Source organism: Eleginops maclovinus, chromosome 17 (assembly GCF_036324505.1).
Source record: "Eleginops maclovinus isolate JMC-PN-2008 ecotype Puerto Natales chromosome 17, JC_Emac_rtc_rv5, whole genome shotgun sequence".
NCBI lineage: Eukaryota > Metazoa > Chordata > Actinopteri > Perciformes > Eleginopidae > Eleginops > Eleginops maclovinus.
In genome coordinates this window covers 3,316,711-3,336,158 of record NC_086365.1, presented here as the reverse complement: position 1 = coordinate 3,336,158, position 19,448 = coordinate 3,316,711, and the positions used below count along the sequence as shown (strand labels likewise).

The 19,448-nt window shown below is 41.1% G+C and overlaps 1 protein-coding gene across 1 annotated transcript in view; it reads left to right on the top strand.

The window, feature by feature from the left end:
- The first annotated feature begins 3,843 nt into the window (after nt 1–3,843).
- The window catches only part of plxna4 (plexin A4), a 209,367-nt gene continuing 193,762 nt past the window's right edge, over nt 3,844–19,448 (top strand). The window contains exon 1 of the mRNA XM_063905926.1: nt 3,844–4,088. The gene's annotated coding sequence lies outside the window, so the exon portion shown is untranslated. The remainder of the gene's footprint in view (nt 4,089–19,448) is intronic.

The window sequence follows — 19,448 nt, the reverse complement described above, 5'->3', positions numbered from 1 at the left end:
CAACTAAGTTGTTATAGTGAAACATGTTCAAAAATAGTGTGCTGACTCTATCTGAAATGAGTAACCAAAAATATGTAGTGTCTATGCTTAATGAACAATAAGTCTTAAACAAGGCTTTAATTTTGACCACAAAATATTTCCCAAACATCAGGAATAACTACATGAATTCACTTTTTATTTAAACTTTTAGGATAACTTGGAGACAATGTTTACAATGTTTAAAAAAAACATGTACAATTCCACAAATGGTAACCTCATCCGCTGGCGAAGAGCTTGAGATACCAATAAAAGCACCAAAACAGCTACTAATGGATATTGTGGTCACATTGTTTTGCCTGTTGAGGTTTACTCGATAATGAATCAACATCTTATCTCATCTTCTAAGATAACGTCTAGTAGAAGTCTTGAAAATGATCTAAAAATGGTCATGTTAACATTTATAATTCCAATACAACTTAGGAATTACATCTGCTGCATAAAATGTCAGAGAGAACAATGGACATTAAAATAGTTATCTTTAATGGCTAGCCTGACATGCATGTAAATGTTCTGCTTATCTAGTCGATATATTTTAACCAAGTGTATTAAATTAAAAACAATTCTTGTGTGTTCAAGCTCTCAAGACAAACCGGTTCGTCCTTGAATTAATTAATGCCCATGCTGCACATAGATACGATGGACCTGCTATGATAAAACATATTTATTCAGACCTATAATCATTTGGTCCAAGCATGTTCGACCTATACATGGACCTGTCACCTTAACATTAATTTCATAAGGTCATGTGATCGTGACCCTCCATAGAATTACTATTGTCACTGTAGATTGCAGCACTATTGATTTGCTGTGCTTTGAAAGCTATCTGATATTGAGATCTACAGACTGTTGATTTAATGCTGCGCTTGGGTTGGATAATTAAATGAAGCCAATGGGTCTGTTGATATCTATGCATTTTCACCCTTCAAACGACTCCAAGAGACCTCCCCTGTGTCTGTCACAAGGACTAAAGTATAATAAATGAACAGAGATCTGACACATACTGAAATCAATGGCCTGTCAGATCGTGATTTGGGCAAATGGCAACCAAAGACAAACACACTATTGTTAATTTATTGTGAATTGATTTACAAGGGGTCAGTCTTACTGACTTTTGACATTTAACTTTGTTTGTGTTTCTTTGTTTTCCAAAACACATATTGGTCCATTATTCGATTCTAAAAAAAACTCACATAACTTGATTTTAAATTCCAGTCCAGCTCCCTAAACTTCAATGAAATGAAATGAAAATCTGTGTAAATATATTCAAGACTTAATATCTTCCTTTGGTGTAATGCTTAAGCCAGGCCTTCACAACTGTAATGAAGCTTCAGGACAATCACATCAACCGCTTGTGATACTGCATTGCCCAAGTTGTGGAAAAAAAAGGTTAGATAAGTTAAGAAACATAAAAGGCAAAGCACGTTAACACTAGCAATAGGTCTGCATGCTCGTTTTTACATTTTAGTATGCCTGTTTGTATGGAATGCTGTTTTTTGTGTGACCATATGTACCGTTGCAATAATGCTATAACGTTTATTTTGCAGTAGCCTAGCTCACGTGGTGGGCTTCTAACTGAAGCAAGAAAACACCGGTGCGCAAGATCAGCTTCATGTGACTCCAGCTGCTGGCGGTAATTAGTGCTGCATTTCTTTTTGTTTAGTCATAGAGTTGCTTGAACTTCAACGTTTTTTACTTCAAAGGTTAAAGTTTAACGCCTTATTCGAGTTTACATACTGCACTTAAAATGCATTTAAACGCCGGAGTTTACTTTTTTGAAAGACAGTTTGGGAAAACATCCGGGGTAAGTAAGGTTTTTTTTAAATGTTACTAAGTTTTTGGTTTCTCATTCACTTAGTTTAGGCAGTTTTTGCTCACGGATAGTTGGCATACACTAATATTAATTCCAGTGTTAGCTATTTTGCTGTTCTTTTCTCGAATTTAAAATGCTAGCATAACGTTACACTTTTGACTTGTGGTGCTTCTTCCCCTCTGTTTTGCTGGACTATTTACTGTTTAATGTTGACGTTAAAAGTCTCCATAAGGTTTGTAATGCTTTCTTTTACGCCTATCTTTACTAGCATGCATGCTTTATGGTGAAGCAGCTAATTGAAACACTTGTGGCTTGACGTTTCTCGGATATTTTTTTGTGTATCACGTGTATAATTTCAGGGGTTTTACAGTTGTCGTTGTGCGTATTAAACCCTTTGTTTAAATTCTTTAAAAAAAAATAACAATGAGTTGTGGCCATGAACGGCCAATATAGCACTTTTTATGGTTTTGTATGTGTCAGTGTTTGGCTGTAGGCTAAAGTTCCAGTGGCCTGTAGGTGGGGCTCTGATGCAGTGTTTCAAAGCAAAGAACCCCTCTGGAAACGAGACCAAGGAGGGATAAAGAGACGGGAAGGGGAACGAAGGGAGGGAGAGAGGATGCTGCAGCAGGCACGGATACACCCCCCCCCCCCCCCCCCCCCCCTCAGGGGTCGCAATCGCAGGCATTTATTTCCTCTCGTCACTTGTTTTTATTGAGCAAGTTGCAAAAACCCCAAACCCTTCATCCTGTCAGTGACTGATTCAATTGCTTATTATAAGAAAGTTGGAAAGTTAGCCTATGTTTTGAGATGGATAAGGTCAAGTAAATGGTGATGGATTTATTTTAAATTGTCTTTATGTGAAGAGTAGAAGTAGGCCTGGTAGACTATTTTATGAAAAAAGGTATTATTCCCGTACCCCCACGCTGCTTATATCATTGAAGACACGATTACATAATTAGGACTCTTAGAATGTTAATTGCTTCACATGTATGGGGTGGAGGATGCACTCCTGGAGCATGTTAAAAGATCATCAAAGAACAAAAATGCAGTTTCTAATCCCCTACAACTATGCAAGTGTCGTAGTTATGTTCAGTGTTGCCTAATCTCCATCTTTAAATGATCCTGCGATTAGATATTCAAATCCGATGATCTGATCATTTCACCCCGGCATTGTAGCGTATTTGTGTAAATTCCCCTTTGGCATTGCCAAATCCCATTTTCAACGGGATGAATGCATTACATAAACCTCTCTTTTAACAAAGCATAAGCTTTATTTAAGCTCATATCTGTCATATTCGTGTTTATTCGGGTGAATAATATATCCACCAAAGTGTGGAGCTGGTAAACCTGAAAATCAACTTCTTAAAAGTGGCCTTTGCAGTTGTTTAAAGGTGATAACACCAAAAATATACATGAAACTGCACAGTGGAATTGTCTCAGTTTAGCTGTCATTGCCTAGGAAATTAGATCATAAACATGATGGTAATAAATGGTTTGCTGTTTTGTATCGTGCTCATTAATGCGCACTAAGCCTCTTTAGTGTAGTTGCCAAGGACTTAAAAATGTAACCCAAACACAGCCCCCCTGTCACTGCCGACATTGCAGGAACCATGTTGAAAACAGTCGCCTTTTGCAACGGGCAAAGCGCCATCTAGTACTCGGTCCCTCCCGAGCCTGAAGATCCGCTGCGAGGCTGCAAACTCCGAGGCAGCACCTCTCTCTCTCTCCGTCCCTCCCGCACTCGGTCCTTCCCATTCGCACTCTGCTGCAGCACCCTCAGCACATCAGTTGAGCAGGAGCACGGCACTGAGTCACATCGATACACACGCGTTCTCTACACGCACACACATGCACGCACAAACACACACACAAGAACAGCCTCCTGCAGTATCCCATACGGCGCAGCGGCTTTTCCAACGGCATACAAAGTCTATCCTCGCCGGGGAATGGGAGGTGGAGCTCCCGGGTCTCAGAGCGCTCAGAGCGGCGTAGTAAGGTCCTGCTGATCGGAGATGCTCCTGGAAGTCTGCTGCAATTTATTTTTTCCTGTGCGTGAATCGCCCTCTAACTACACCTCTACCGGGGATTTTAAAGTGGACAAGACGTTTGATCAGGATATAACGTTATTTTAAGCATTTCTTATTTTTTGGGGGAGTAAGAGGAGTTGGGGATTGCTCTGGACGTGCCTCTTATCCGCAGTGTCGCTGCGGCTGTGAAGTGATATCTGCATTGATTACAGGTAAGGAAAGAGAGGCTTGTCACGGCTTTAGTTTTTACTGCCAGGACTGTTTTTGCTGCTTTATTTCCATTATTGCCAGGTTTTGGGTGTGAGGTTGCCACTGCACCAGCCAGGTGACGGGAGGCGTGCTGCACCTGTTCTGGCTGCGCCATGCCCGCTCTGCGCACTCCGCGGATCGGGTGGGTTTCATACGGAACCTGTCTATTCGGATCGTACTACTAGCCCCGGGGAAAATTGCTGAACATTTTAACGACCTACTATGTCTCGTAACTTGTGATCCTTTATCGACTGGATTCCCTCCGTTTTTGCGTTTCTTCATGCCCTTCATCCACTGTAAGCCAGAGAGAGCAGCATGCCCAAATTTTGCTCGTTCTTCTTGCAGCGTTAACTCTGAAGGTTAAAACTGAAATATTTGTCGGGGATTCCGTGTCAGATTTACGCAGTGGCTTAGGGGAAGAACCCAGTGCGTAGGACTTGAATAGTGGCGTGTGGACTCGTGGACTGCGATTTTAGTGACACCTCGGTTCTCAATCATGGACATGATGAACATTACACTATAGTCTATAAGATTAGCGAATTGCGTGCCATGGTAAAATAACAGGTAAAGCATTTTTGAATTCGACTGAATACAGAGCATTTTGAAAAGTTCCATGCCGTATTGGATGATATCCTGAATCTTTAGGGATCCACGCTGGGATGTTTTTTTTTGTTGGTAGCCTTAAACTATTCAAGCATGGAAGCCTGTTACCAGTAGCGTTTTCTAAATGGGTTGTTGATAGTGTGGTTTCCAAACTGGACAGTCATTTTTTTCACGTATATCCGATTGTTGGACATCTCATTGCAGCCAGTGAATAGCTATGTTTAGAACTCTCAATGGCTGCTCATACATCATTTTAATTATATAGTACCCTTTGTGTTCTGTATTTTGTTAATTGAAAACGCATCTTTGTGTGACGCAAAATTAACCTAAGCAGGCACATTCACCCCGTGTGGCTTCCATCTATTGTCAAAGCTGCTGAACTTGACCAATGTGGCTCAGACGGAGTGCTTCGGGGAAATCTTGACTTGAGGAACCCTCAAGTTATCAGAAAACATTTTATAGTTATATCTACAGGGACTTGCTCTCTTTTGTATGTAGTGAGGCAAGCTACTGAGTTCAATGCAATTTTTTCTTAAATCAATGGATTGTAGGCCTATTACCTATGATTTTACTGTAGCATCCGTTGCTGGCAAATAATGTTTGTCATTTAATGTTAACTAGTTTTTACAGATTGTTGATCAACTATCTGAATGGATGTGGATGTGAAACTTTGTGTGTGAGACGGTCTACTTTTCATCACTGCCATTTCAAGTCTAAGTCAAATTATTGCTAACAAAACTTTGTGACATTGCATTTCTTAAGCAATTTAGATGTATTTGGATTGACGGCAGTCACATGTATCACCTTTTTCTTGATTTGAATTTTCTGCTCTATTCCCTGTTGTTTAGTCATACCACATAGAGTAAGCCAATGGACTGGTGATGAGCAATGATGAGTCATTCTTCTTTAGTGTTGAATGTTTAAGAGTGCGACAGTCTACACTGTCTTAATACAATGCATTTGTTCTGGAATCAGTTTCTTATTTATTTTCAGCAATTAGATTTTTGCCTACATTGTATTTTTGCATTGAAGATTGATCATCCCCTTTGGCACAGCGTATCTGTCATTTACTGGAATCAGGGTCATTCATACTTGAATGGGAAGGTTTGTTGAAGTTTGAGATGATTTCCACACATTTAAGCAAGGGAAGTCGCGGTGCAGGCTCTTCAGCACACACTGTAGTTCCAACCAGTAGAGTGGGATGTAGGCGACATCAAATGCCGTTTTTGGAGTCGGGAACCTACTTTGTCTACTTTGTCTCTCTCTTCCCCCCTTCCTCCCACCCTCTCTTGCATCTCATGCACAGAAAACAGCTGCTCGAGCCTATGCAAAATGCAGATTCCCAGTAAAGCAGTCACACTGTGTACTCGGAGCCCCTCTGCCGGTTTATTCCTCCCCCTACCCACCTGCACTCCACACTCAATGCATCAATTCAGTGTTGCCCCTCATAACACTCTTTGGTTTAAATCTATGCTTAATGTACACCTTTTTTTTATTGTTGTTTCCCAGATATACTGCCAATACTGGGATAATATATTTAGAGTTTTTGTGTTGTTTTTGTTTTATTATTATGCCAATTTCATATTTGCGTTTAGTGCACACTCAACAGAGCATGCCTGAAGGGATGAGGCTATGTCCTGGAAAAACCATAAGGGGCAGTGTGGCTTCACAGGCCAGTATAGTGGATATTGATTTCATAAACAAGGTGTTCTTTGACATCAATTTAGATTTTGTGTTTATTGGAAGGTGAATCAAAAGATGCATGTTTTTTCTTGGGGAATTATAAAATCATCTTAATGCAGATGTATTGAATTATCATACGTATGTTTATGTGTTCTGGGTGGTAGGGAAAAACATTGATATTATTGGATTTCTTTCTTTTCTTGTCCAGATAATCTACATCGGCACCCAAGTCACTGTTAATTGACAGACAGCTGAAAACAAACTTGACAGCAAAACATTAGATACTGTTGTTTGATGTGTACGTTATATGCTGCTGTTTAACTGTGTGTGGCTTGCAATTGTGAGGTGAACTACAGTAGGTCACTCGCAGGCCAAATTGTTTTCCCTGCAGTGTGAAGTGTCCTTGCTTGTCTGGGTCGATGTGACTCTGGCTGGCAGGGCAGCTAGACTGATGTGCGTGAGTCTGTTTTCAATGTTAGTGTGTATCTCTTAACACATTCCCTAATGTTGCAGTCTACGTGTCAGTCCTTTTGAAAGATGTGCATAGGAGTGTTCTGCTGCTCAGGGTCTCAAGGGAAAGACATTTAGTCCCTGAGCAGTTTGATAATCCTATCTCATCTTGCCTCCTTGTCCTTTCACCAAATTCCATCTGAGTTCAAAACTCTTAAAAGCTGTAAGGGCACTTGGCACTATTCAATCTCCCTCTCTCACTTACGATTATCCCCTGCCTTCTCTACCCGTGTGCTGTCAATCAAGGCATGCCTATAGGAATTGGAACAGCAGCCTTTATCGGCCTGTAAGCACCTCACATTGACATACTACCCCCTGTCTGTTGGCCAATGTTACGGCTACAAGGCTGAAGTTTGGACTGGGAGAGCACGGCCCTGTCAATATTACGGCTTGCTAATGGATAAACTCTCACTCTAACCTTGGCAGTTAACACATTCATTACATTTTGGAGCTGTTGGACTTAAAACAACCAGCTCCATAGCAATTCTTTGCAATGTTTTCAAGTCAAGGGAGTTAAACTGTGAATGAATTCTCAGAGTGGTTCTCCATAGTGATATAAATGGCTGGGCAGGACTCAGCAAAAGTGTGTTTATGTGTCTGTGTGTGGGTGTGAATGATGCATCTGTGTCTGAGGCCCTATATGAATACTCTGGTCACAGAGATGTATCGTCATGTCAGACTGAATGATGCGTCTGTGGATCGGACCTGAATGGAGCTCTCTGTTTGTTCTCATTCTCTTTCTATTGCTTGCTTTCTCACTCTTTCTGCTGCTCGCTTCCTCTCTTTTTCACACACACACACACACACACACACACACACACACACACACACACACACACACACACACACACACACACACACACACACACACACACACACACACACACACACACACTCTTAAAAACCCCTCCGGGCTGTGACAGCACTATCAGACGCAGGCTAGTGTCCAATTAGACCCCCTCCTCTTCCATGCCACCAAACACCACAGAGAAGATTGCAAATTGTATTTCCGTGTCACCAACTGTTCTTCACACCATAATCGTCTCCCATATTTTAGGACCGTTACAGACTGATTTTTTTAACAATGGCTGCAGGGCTAACACAAAATTGAAAATGTTATTTTTGAGGGGTGGGTGGTTATTTCTCAGAAAGTCAACATGTTTTTGGTTGAGGGTCAGAAATGAGATTTAACATTTGATTGTGTAATTGGAATAACATTTTTAAATTGTAGTAATTAAGTTACAGTTGTATCTTAGCCCTTAACTTACCGCACAGAACCACTGTGTTTATCTTGTCTGTATGGACTTGACCTTGATAGGCAATGTAAGATTCAAAGTCTATTATACTTCAGATGACATTTCAGTAGAAAGATGGTATCACGGACAGTGGCTTGAAGGTTTTGATAAAAATTTCATTTTTTAGGGAGGAGCGATTCTATGCACATTAAAAGAGTAATTGCTTACAAGTATGTAATTAACCCTTTGGTAATGCACCACAGAGCTACATATTGATGTTTGCTACAGCAAGGACAGCAGAGATCTGAAGTGAGGATCTCCGAACAATAGGCGTTGTGAATTCTATGGGGAGAAATCAATACGCGTCACAGTATCCAATTTAATGAGAACCTTTGTTCTCCTCTGAATAGTTTACTCAGCATATGTGTGACGCCTACAGAGAATATATGCGTGTATGTTTGTGTGTGTGCGCACACACACATCCTGCTGTTCAGAACTCCTTACTTCTTTTTTCATCTTGGCAGCTAGAGTCCTATTAAGCTGTCACGTGCCTTTATAATGGGGCCCAATACATGTACGCAACTATATCACAGTCGCACCACTTTTATTTTCTCCCTCAAGCCTTCTCTGATGCTCCTTTTCATCTTTTTTCTCAATCCTCCTCTCCCGCTGACTATTTCTGCCTCCAGCTCTCTCGTTCCATATCTTTCTGCCTCACTCTAAGCTGCCAAGCACATAACTTTATCTGTTTGTGTCTGTGTGGGGTTTGGCAAAACAATCCCGACTGTTGTGACATTGGAGTGACCTATGAGGCAGGATAGACAGTGAGAAGGAGACATTGGATGATTATGTTTTTAGATGGAAATCAGGAAGAACCGGAAAGGCCGCAACATATCAGTGGGTTAGCCATGGTGCTCCTTTTGATAAGACCATATAAAGCGTTTCTCCCAGGTTTCTATGATTCATATGGAGCTGTGATGTATAAACAGCTCTCTTTGATGTAGCGGCAGGTGACACATTGTGGCATATTGGCTTTTATGTTTGTGTGTGCAGCCAAGCATGAAAAGCAGTAAATTAGTTTTGTTTCAGATGCATGAAATGATGAGAAAAATTGCAGACAGTCTTGGGGCATTTCCCCCCCTCTATTTCTCATTTGCTCCCGCAACAACGCCTTAAATCCACGCGAGGATTAAGCCCCTAATTCCGTTTTCATCCTGTCCATCGCAGAGAAGCATGGGCACGCATGCTTAAGTATGCATTCACACACATTTGATTCATCCATATCAGACAATACCTCAAAGCCTTCAATACTAATCATGCAACCTACAACCAACATATGATCTCTCTTTTTGGCTTGTAAACCATGCCCCAGTATCTCTGTTCAGGACAGATACTTCCTCTAACCTTTTTTGTCCTTCTCACATCTCCATTCTTTTAGTAGCAAATGTATATTTGAGAAACAAACCCTTTTTAATCTGTTGTACTATTACTTTCACTAAATCCACCAGTCAACATCTTCAGCATGAAGACTTCCACAATGTCAACAAAGGAGAAGAAGTACAGGTTAATGTTAATGGCTGTCAGGTATATGAGCGCTCTTGACCCTACACTCGCTACTTTAACCTTTGAGGAACTCTGGAGTGTCATTGGATAGCGCTGTGTTTGAGAAAAGTTGAACTTGCTTCAACTTGAAAAGGGGATAAGTGCTGATGGCGCTAAGTGCTAAAAGTGGTCAGTGTTTTCGAACACTCAAAGCACAACCTCTCCTTAGTTATAACGGGAAAACTGTCCGAGTGTTAAAAGGTTTTGGGAGCAGATTTTTTTTGTCATGTATGGTTTGCTGTGAAAAAAAAAATCCGCGACACATTCTGAAAAGCCATACACAACTATGTATTCTATCTGTAAAATAGTTTGTCGTCCTTTTGGTAGTGCTGCTATGACTGACACGTGTTTTGAACACCCTGTAGGATTGACTCAGAGTAGTGTTAACTGGTAAATATACAGAGAGTTTGTTTTCTATGTTAGATTACTATACTTTTACAGTATAATATTGTTTCCCTGCAGGAGGGATCCAACCAGACACATTAAAGTTAATGATATGTCCCACCGCTCTTGTCAGCCACGCAGACACACACTCTGTCTCTTGTCCCCTCTCTCACACTTCCTGTCAGTGGTGTCAGGGGGCATCAGTATGCAGTGTTGCCACAGTAATTGTGAAACAGCGGGCTCAGGGAGGACCCCTGCCGTGCTTTAGCCAGAAGGCAGTGGGGGAAGGATTTGCTTTACTGTAATACCCTCCCTACATCAATCCACCTTCTCCTGTCTCCCCCCTCCTTTCCCCTCTGGATATACAGTATCATAGTCTAGCAGCATAATGTTGGGATGTTACAGAGAGATTTAACAAGGCTTACACTGGGTTTTCGTGTAATTCTTCTCTCTGTGTGCTACTCCCTTTTGAGTTTGGGATTTTGTGTTTCTTGAGTATTTTTCTTTTTCTCTGGATGGGATTTGGAATGGCTTTTGAACACAGTGATTGACTCTTAGCCAGACCCAAATCTCGCTAATTGCTGCGGAGAAGTTGGTTGCTCTCCTGGATAACACCGTGAGTCATTTGTTATTCCGGTTAAGCGTATGACTTTCATCACTGATTGAAATACGTTTTTTTTTGCTGGGATGAAACTTACCAGGAAAAACGCAATATGAAAGTTTTGACATCCCTGCAAAAGTCTCCGTCGCTCCCCAAACTGATGAATGCTCAACTTCATTAATCTCCAGGATGCACTATTCACACATGATATGATCCCTCAACTCTGACACATGTTTTGACTTATATCATAATACCTCCCTTGTTGTGGAAATAGTTTGGACTGAGAACCGTATCAACTGAATGCTGAAAACTCACTGCCAAGCTTGCATTGCTGCTCAGTGTAGGGAAGGCCTATTAAATCTTTCCGCTATAGTGACACACAGCATCCTTACCTGCCACCCACACAACTAACAGTGTTCCTATGGCAACATGATTTGTCAACTGAGAGCCCCCTCGACAGAAATTGTCTTCACTGCTGTGCTTGCCTTGAAAAATAGCATGAGGCACTAAAGGAAGCTGATGTATTGATACTGTGATGGACATTTGACCTTTCACTTACCCCATTCCTATCTCCAGTGAGAGAAAGTTGCCAATACTTGTTGACATACTCCGCACTGATTGCAATGACTTTTAGATTTCCTGGTGTTCTGCTCTTCGTGTATGAATGATCCAGAGTTTGGTGGTCATACTAGATTCTGAGCAACAGCAACATTATTTACATAATATTCTGTTATATATGTAACAACATAAGGGCACATTTCAAAAGATGGAACAGGTCAATTAATTTTTGCTTGAAAAAATATCAAAATGGTCATTGACTGATTTTGTGTTGGTTACTCTTCCCTTTATGTCAGCATTAGAAGGCAATGTGTCAGATATGGGTAGAATTTTAGTTCTAAACAATTGTTGCTGTACACCTTCTCACTATCAGACATCCTTGCCCTGACTTTGACTCACAACATAGCCATCCCTTTCAGAAATGTAGCTGTGCAGATAAGTCCTGAAAGAGATTTGTATACCTGTGTGTGTGTGTGTGTGTGTGTGTGTGTGTGTGTGTGTGTGTGTGTGTGTGTGTGTGTGTGTGTGTGTGTGTGTGTGTGTGTGTGTGTGTGTGTGTGTGTGTGTGTGTGTGTGTGTGTGTGTGTGTGTGTGTGTGTGTGTGTGTGTGTGTGTGTGTGTGTGTGTGTGTGTGTGTGTGTGTGTGTGTGTGTGTGTGTGTGTGTGTGTGTGTGTGTGTGTGTCAACGTGTAAGTCAGTGTATGTAAGAGGTTTTTCTCCATGTCTCTGGATAAAGCAGTGTGATGAAGTAAGGCTTGCAGAAAATCTGAATATAAAAACAGCCATGACCAACTGTGGAGAGACGAAAGCAGAGGAGGAGGAGGAGAGGGAGGAAAGGGAGAGGAGGGAGAGGAGGGGTGAAACGCTGGATAACAATTTGCATCCTCTCACTTGCCACTGTGATTGTCGGCAGGGTAGAAAGCTTGTCTGATGTGTTTATGCCATAGGCTTACAGGAATGGAGTTAAAGGGAGAGGAGGAAAGTTTGAGGGTAATCAAACTGTGGGGAGTGAGGGAGGAGCGGTGGAAAAGCCTGTAATGGAGAGTAAACCTGCCTGAACTCAGTTTGTGAAATGACTCGCACATATTCTGATGTTCAAGGATGTTCTTCTTGTAAGTTCAGTAGTGTGAATTGTAGTATTGATATCAAACTGTCAGTTGCATCAAATGTTTTTGATTTTGTTTGAATGATTACATTCATTGAACCATCCATGTATGCACCCTCATTAGGTGCCTTAAACTTACAATGCAGTGCCGTCTCTCTGCTGTTTGAATGAAAGGACTTCACTGAAGTACCCAGTATTTTCTAAACCTTTTTAAAAATCTATATGTGTTCTGAATATTCAGCTACTCTTACAACCAGATTGCGGCATGTGTTACTGTTAAGTATACTGTGTATATACTTCATCAATACTTATATGTTGACCTTAATTTTGCCTTGGCTGTTTACTACATTATAAAAAAGGAGGGTTGGCAACCTATTCTGTAGCAAAACGCTTCCCATGGGTACAAATCCCACAGTAGATGACACATCTGTTTTAACTTTCCATGAAGTGGCTCTCTCTCAAACCTGGCTTAGTCCACTCCCATAACGCACAGCAGCTGTAGACCAAAGCGGTTTTGCATCACTATTCAATTGTTGCACAACAGTGAAATCCGTAAATTAGCTCCTTGTGACACAGAGGCTGAAAACAAGTTATGGTGAGTTTCTTTTGTGGGCAGCATGATGTTTGTATTCAAGGCCAAATGGATCCTGTAGCAGTGGGGATTTTTTGGTCTGCGATACGTTTCACTGCCTATGGTTTGTAATCTGCGTTTGCTTGTGTGTAAGTGATAGAAAGTGTGACTGTGTCTGCAGCTTCATCCAGAATGATGACCATGTGGATTTATGAGTCTGAGAAGCATTTAATCATGGCCCTCGTCCCACTAGACCTCTCTTCCTTCCTTCTCTCAGATGCGTCTTTGTGCCCTAGGACTGCAAAGACCGAGTATGACACACACACACACACACACACACACACACACACACACACACACACACACACACACACACACACACACACACACACACACACACACACACACACACACACACACACACACAGACTCGGGTTAACATTGTTTCTGGAATGTAATTACTTTTCACAGCATTAACAGGAACACATGTAATTGACACCCACAGCACATATTGTTTTAATGGTTGAGTTGTGGTAAATGCTCTTGCACATGCAACAGAAACATCTTTAAATGAACACTATTTGTTTAATGCTAAACTATGTTTTTAGGGTCATGTCCCTTTACTTCTTAGTGGCTTCAATCACTTCATGGGCATCACCTCCATTGAATTGACACTGTAATTTAGATTGGGTACAGAGGAACTACTTAGTTAATCATGGCCTGTTTTCTAGTGTGTGGATTACCTTCAGTAACATCATACTCATCTCCAGTGATTATGTATGGCATTATTTGGCATGCATTTAGTTTAAATTCACCCGGACTGACTCCTATGTTGCACCATTCCTTATTTAAGGAAATATTAACATTGTCAAAACTTTCATAACAAGCCCAAAGGAATCTCTTCACTGTAATCATTAACAATTATTGGCAATTACTGGCAATGACTACCTTTTCCGGCATCATGCCAAAATGAGTTTCAGTAGCTTCAATAGATACATCATTTCATCATTAGACAATATCAGAATGACATAAAACGGGTGGAATGTTTTTGTGAAAGTGTGCAAATGAGTTACGTGTTGAAAGATGATTGGAATGTGTAAAGAGCCTAAATTTCCTATTAATAATCATGATCATTTCTTATGATTATGATATTAGTGTTATTTTGCTTTCTATGCGCTTTGTGCACGCATCAAATCTTGAATTGGTTTTTCACTCTGACCTTTTAGGGAAATGACACATCCACTTCTCCGTTTCCGCTCAATCGTGCCAGCTGTTTCGTCTTCTGCCTCTCCGCCTTTGCTCTTGTTCAGACAGTACGCCTAGTTATAATGTAGCACCATTTGCTGAATGTGTTTTAAAAGTGGGATATTTCAGCCGCTGGAAGGGCACTCTTGACACATCCTTTCAAACTGATAAATGATGAGTTCTCTGACACCAGGACTGCAGGGCTGCTAGTCTTTGCAGGTGCAGACATTCTGCCTTCACTGGCATGTCCCACATCCTCCATCCATCCCATATGGCCTATACCTAGGTAATTTACAACAGAGGGTTATGAGACCATAAGACGTATGATTTATTTATTTTCTTAAAGGAGAGATGGAAATGGGGTCACATGGTTCTTAAGCTACGCCAGGCAGGCCTCAGTGTGTGTTAATGTTGTTTTGGATGGCATGGTATTATATGGTTTTATCTTTTATTTTGTCCACTCTTCTAACTCATCAAGATATAGTAATTGAAAAGCCTAAATTATGCATCCGGTGATTCAGATCCACTCTTAAAATTAGTGGATTCTTCCTTGGTTAATGCAACCCTCTTTCTCCAATTTTCTGGAAGATTGGACCAATTGTTTTTTCATAATCCTGCTGACAAACAAAAACAAACCAGACCAAAAACATAACCTCCTTGGCAGAGGTAACAACAAGCTCCGGGGGGCACTACATGCTAGTCAACTGACCTCATTTCAGCTGTGTGTAGTAAACCAGGAGCGGAGATCTTTAAGACTCTTCTTCATCACCACTGCGGATTATAAGGGAAAGCTGTAATCCATTCGCATTGAGCAGACAAAGTCAACCTCTGCACAGATGAGCTCACAGATGTGCATTGTGCTCCTCTATGTTGTGTGTATGTGTGTGCGTGTGACACTGTGTGTGTGTGATGGAATGGGATAAGATTAGATGGTTTAATATAACAGTTTTTGTCCAACAGTCTGTCCCTTATCCTCTGAACACACACGCACACACATAGCCATGCACATTTGGCACATTAAATACTGTGCACATCTTCACAGACACCTGAAAACACAATTGCAGAAAAAGTGTAAAAACAGAGTGGGGGATCAGAGAAAAATTAAAGCAGCAGTATTGTTTTATTCTAATCACACAAAGCCTTCTAAATTATCAAGCTTTCCTGTCTTAGAAGTTAATCTCTGAGGTCAAGTCTGCTTTATCTCTATTCAGCAACAGTAAGGGAAGAAAAGCAGCGGTTACAGACAGGTCACTGAGAAAGGGATGAAAAATGAATACAAAATAAACCAGAAAACTGCATGGTGGTCGCTGATCAATAGCTTGTCATGAGCTGAACTGGGGCAGGTCGGATCCTGTTCACAGCGAGTCAGAAAACCTGAAGTAGTCGTCCAGTGCATTTAGAAGCAGTTGTTTTGGCATGTTTTTTTGTCCTAGCAACAAACAAGCTGTAACAGGTTGGAAATATATATCCTGCAGTAAGTGTTATAAAGGTTGTGCTGTCCAGAGTGATTCAAGCAAAACTGAATGTTAATGTCAGCAAGGGTTACTTGACAAAACTGAGTGTCAATCACACACGGTAATATGATGATTGATTTACATATGGTAAATGACATGGGTGGAAATCAGTTCAGTTCTCTGAAAACTTTGAAGAGGTGGAGTGGTGACTATAGATGTCTTGAAACATTTTGTGTTTTCAGTTAAAGAAAAGAAATTTCTGATGTGCAAGACTGCAACACTAATTTTATTGTGGGACATTTGACGGTTCTGTGGACTCCTTTGTTCTTTCTCTTTAGCCACATTCAAATACATGGCGTGCACATTTGTTATTCATCTTCTATGTCCATGATGCCAAGAATTTAGATTTGAAAGTATTCAAACGGTGACTATTTACATGTGCTTTCCCTCAAGGTACCAGAAGTCTGTGGGCTTGTCTCAACCCAGACCCAAGCTATTCAACTCTCCTGCACCCTTCCTTTAGGCTCTGAGCTTCTGTGTGTGAACCTGTGTTTGTGTATGCAAGGGTTTCATGTCTGCCAGTATGTCTGCAAGTCCTGCTAAAGGACATGTTGGCATGTCAAAGCATGCAAAGCACACTTGTGATTAATGGCATTAATAATTGCAACCTCTCGTAGCTCTGTGTTTGGAGGGTGAATTTAAACCTAAGGGAATACATCGAATCCTTTTTTGTTTGGACATTTATCATACAACTTCCTTTCTCCTCCCTTTCTTGCTGGTGTCTTCTTTTCTTAGTCAAGAGGGTTCACAAGCTCCCTCCCCCCATTCATACAGCCTCCACTCCACAGCCTTACATAATCTGTGTATTATGGTTGTAGGTATAAAGTGTGCTGTGTGCAAAGTGAAGTGTTATAATTCCTGATTTATTACCTCCTTCAGCGGCACTGCCAATGACATGCATTGCTGAGAGAGGGAGGCAGGGAGGAGGGTGAAAAGGTAATGTGAGAAAAGCTTTAAGGATGTCACCTCTGCTGGAAATCAAGTCTTAACACAACTCTGCGAGCTTGAATGCATCAAGGTTAAAAATTCAAAGGTCATACCACACCTATTTGAATGTATGGATTCCTGCTTGGAAGGGTTTGTTGGCCTTATTGACAGTTGTGTGTCTTTGTGGACTGTTGACTAAATGTGTTATGAGCTTAAAATGATATATTATGACATTACATACCAACAAACTTTTTAATTTGGTTGAGAATTTTGACCAAGATAGTTCTGTGCTCTCTGATAGACAAACTAGGGCAACATTATTCTTAATAACTTCACTACAATGCAAAAACCGGTCCTTATCAGCCCACCTGTGCTGTATGTTGATATTGATGTACTATATATTATATGCTAAAACTGACCTGTAATATAGGCCATGTGAACAGTAGGGGTCTGCCGGAGAAATGCCTTCCTTCAAGGGACTGCAATGTCAGTTCTGTTTCTTTTAAAGCATACAGGCATACAAACAAAACCACACGCACAATACCATACCGTGTCTGGTTTCAGTGTTTCTCATACTGCATCAAAACATTCATTTGCAGCTTCAAGCTAACTACGACTCATAATTAATAACTGTGTCGAGAGAAAAGGGATGCTGGAAACTAGAGATGAGACAGAAAGAAAAGAGAAGAGAGCCAACGAGGGATGAAGATAAAGAGATGGGCAGTTATTTCACTCATGAAACAACTGTCGAGCTAAGCTGGGAGGAGAGGAGATACAGGGAAGTAAGGATAGATGGATGGGGAAAGAGGGGGAAGACGTGTTGGGACTTAAGATGGTGCCAGTCGGCAGCGGATGGAAGCGAGAGCTGATTTGTCTACACGGCCCTGCATTCCTGTCTGCCCGTTAGTGTGGGGAATAAGGGAATTGGGAGAGAGAGAAAGAGAGAAATGGAAAGCGAGAGAGAGCTACAGGCTTTGAATTTGTTCTATGAAAGCAGCTGTCAGACAGTGCCTAGCAACACCATTTAAGAATGATTCTTGGCTGCATTTATAGTGATTACAGCAAAATATCTCCGCCTTTTGATTCTGAACGAGCTTTTATAGCACAACATTGCAATAACTAGGGGGCAGTTCAGAAGGATGATCGAGAGCATATCTTTTTTGTTAACACAAAAATGTCATGTGGGCTACTTGATAAATATAGGTTAAAGGGAAGTATTAAAGCGGTGCTTCACTCTTCTTATCCTTTTTGAAAACGCTCCCTCTTAGATTGGGATTGTTTATAGCAATACTCACTAGCTTAACATTAATAAAGAATTAGGGTTGCAGCATTGGTCATCAGCTTAACCTGTGGAAATACAGCCTCTGTTTCTATGTGTTTGTAATTCTGCAATATATGTATCTAATGAATGCATATGACACACTCTTTTATCAAGCTATGTGTTATTATGGGCCCTAATATTCACTGATGAATTGCTAGTGTGTCTTTGTCAGGACTTAGTCATCCTAATTGAATCCAGAGCTTCATTAAGTTCACCCTGTAAATGGCCCTCTCCGGTCACTGCTTTGTGCCCTGTATCATTGACAGAGGCCCCTCCTATTCAGGAAGTTTGCCACAGTATAACCCAATCAGAGAGAGGCGCTGAAGGCTGGCCAGTGTGCTCTTCAACAGTCCTCCTAATGACATTAGAGCCTCTTGATCTGCACTGATGATAACACACTCCAACCAATCTCAGCCTGCATCAGCACCAACTGCACAAAGGCTCAGTCCCAGCCAAGAGTGTGTGTGTTTGAGTGACCTTACTTTGGAACCAAGGACTGTTTGAGTGCTGTACTCCCTCAAGGACTCTGCCAATCCCCCCTCTCTTTGCGGTGTTGTAACGCAAAGAGACGCAATTCAGAAATGGTTGTTTTTTGTACAGAAAACCTTCAGAACTGCCTGACTCAAGACAAATGAGTGTGTTTGAATCTCATCCTACTAAGGAGTATTACTAAGTTGTGAACAAGGTAAGAGGAGGACTGGCAAATAATAAAAGAGAAGAGCGAGGAAAGGGGATGGGCAGATGTCAGCTATTTCTCTAAAATCCAGAAGGGTCGTCCAGTTAGATCTTTGCCTGGACCCCTTCTTTGAAATGCTCTGACTCACTCTAGAAGAGTGAAAGAGAGAGATGGGAAGATAGTCAGCAAGCTAACTGAACTGGGAGAGATTCCCTTGGAAATTGTAGGTGCCGATTTAAAAACGGAGTACTTGCTTAAATAATTAAACTCAATGTATTATTTGCAGCGTGTTGATGCTTGTAAACACTGGGATGATTATTACATTTGTAGTACATAATGTCTGAGTCCTTCAGTCAGTTTTCTGCCATTCATATCATATGTAGGCTGTTGACAGTCCAATCCAAAAGCTTTCTTTGTAATATCAACAGCTCCGTGGTGGATTAAACCTCCTAACCTCCATCTAGACAGGGTATCTGGTGACAGTAATCCATGCTGCTAATCCACGTCTTGATGTAACCAAGGACACCCCGCCTTTCTTCCATCCTCTCTGTCCTCCTTTTTCTGTTCTGCTGCTGCCTTCCTTAGAGAGATGAGTGTGCCATCTGTTGTGTGTATCAGCAGGGGTTATCTTAGCCTGTTAGCTATGTTAGACATGATTACTCTATCATTACTTAACTTTTTTGTCTATGTGTCTCTTCATACATGTGTGTAGATGGATCTCAATCACATTTGTGTTCATTTCACATTCAGTCATATTTCCCTAAATAGAAATACTTTTCAGCATTGGT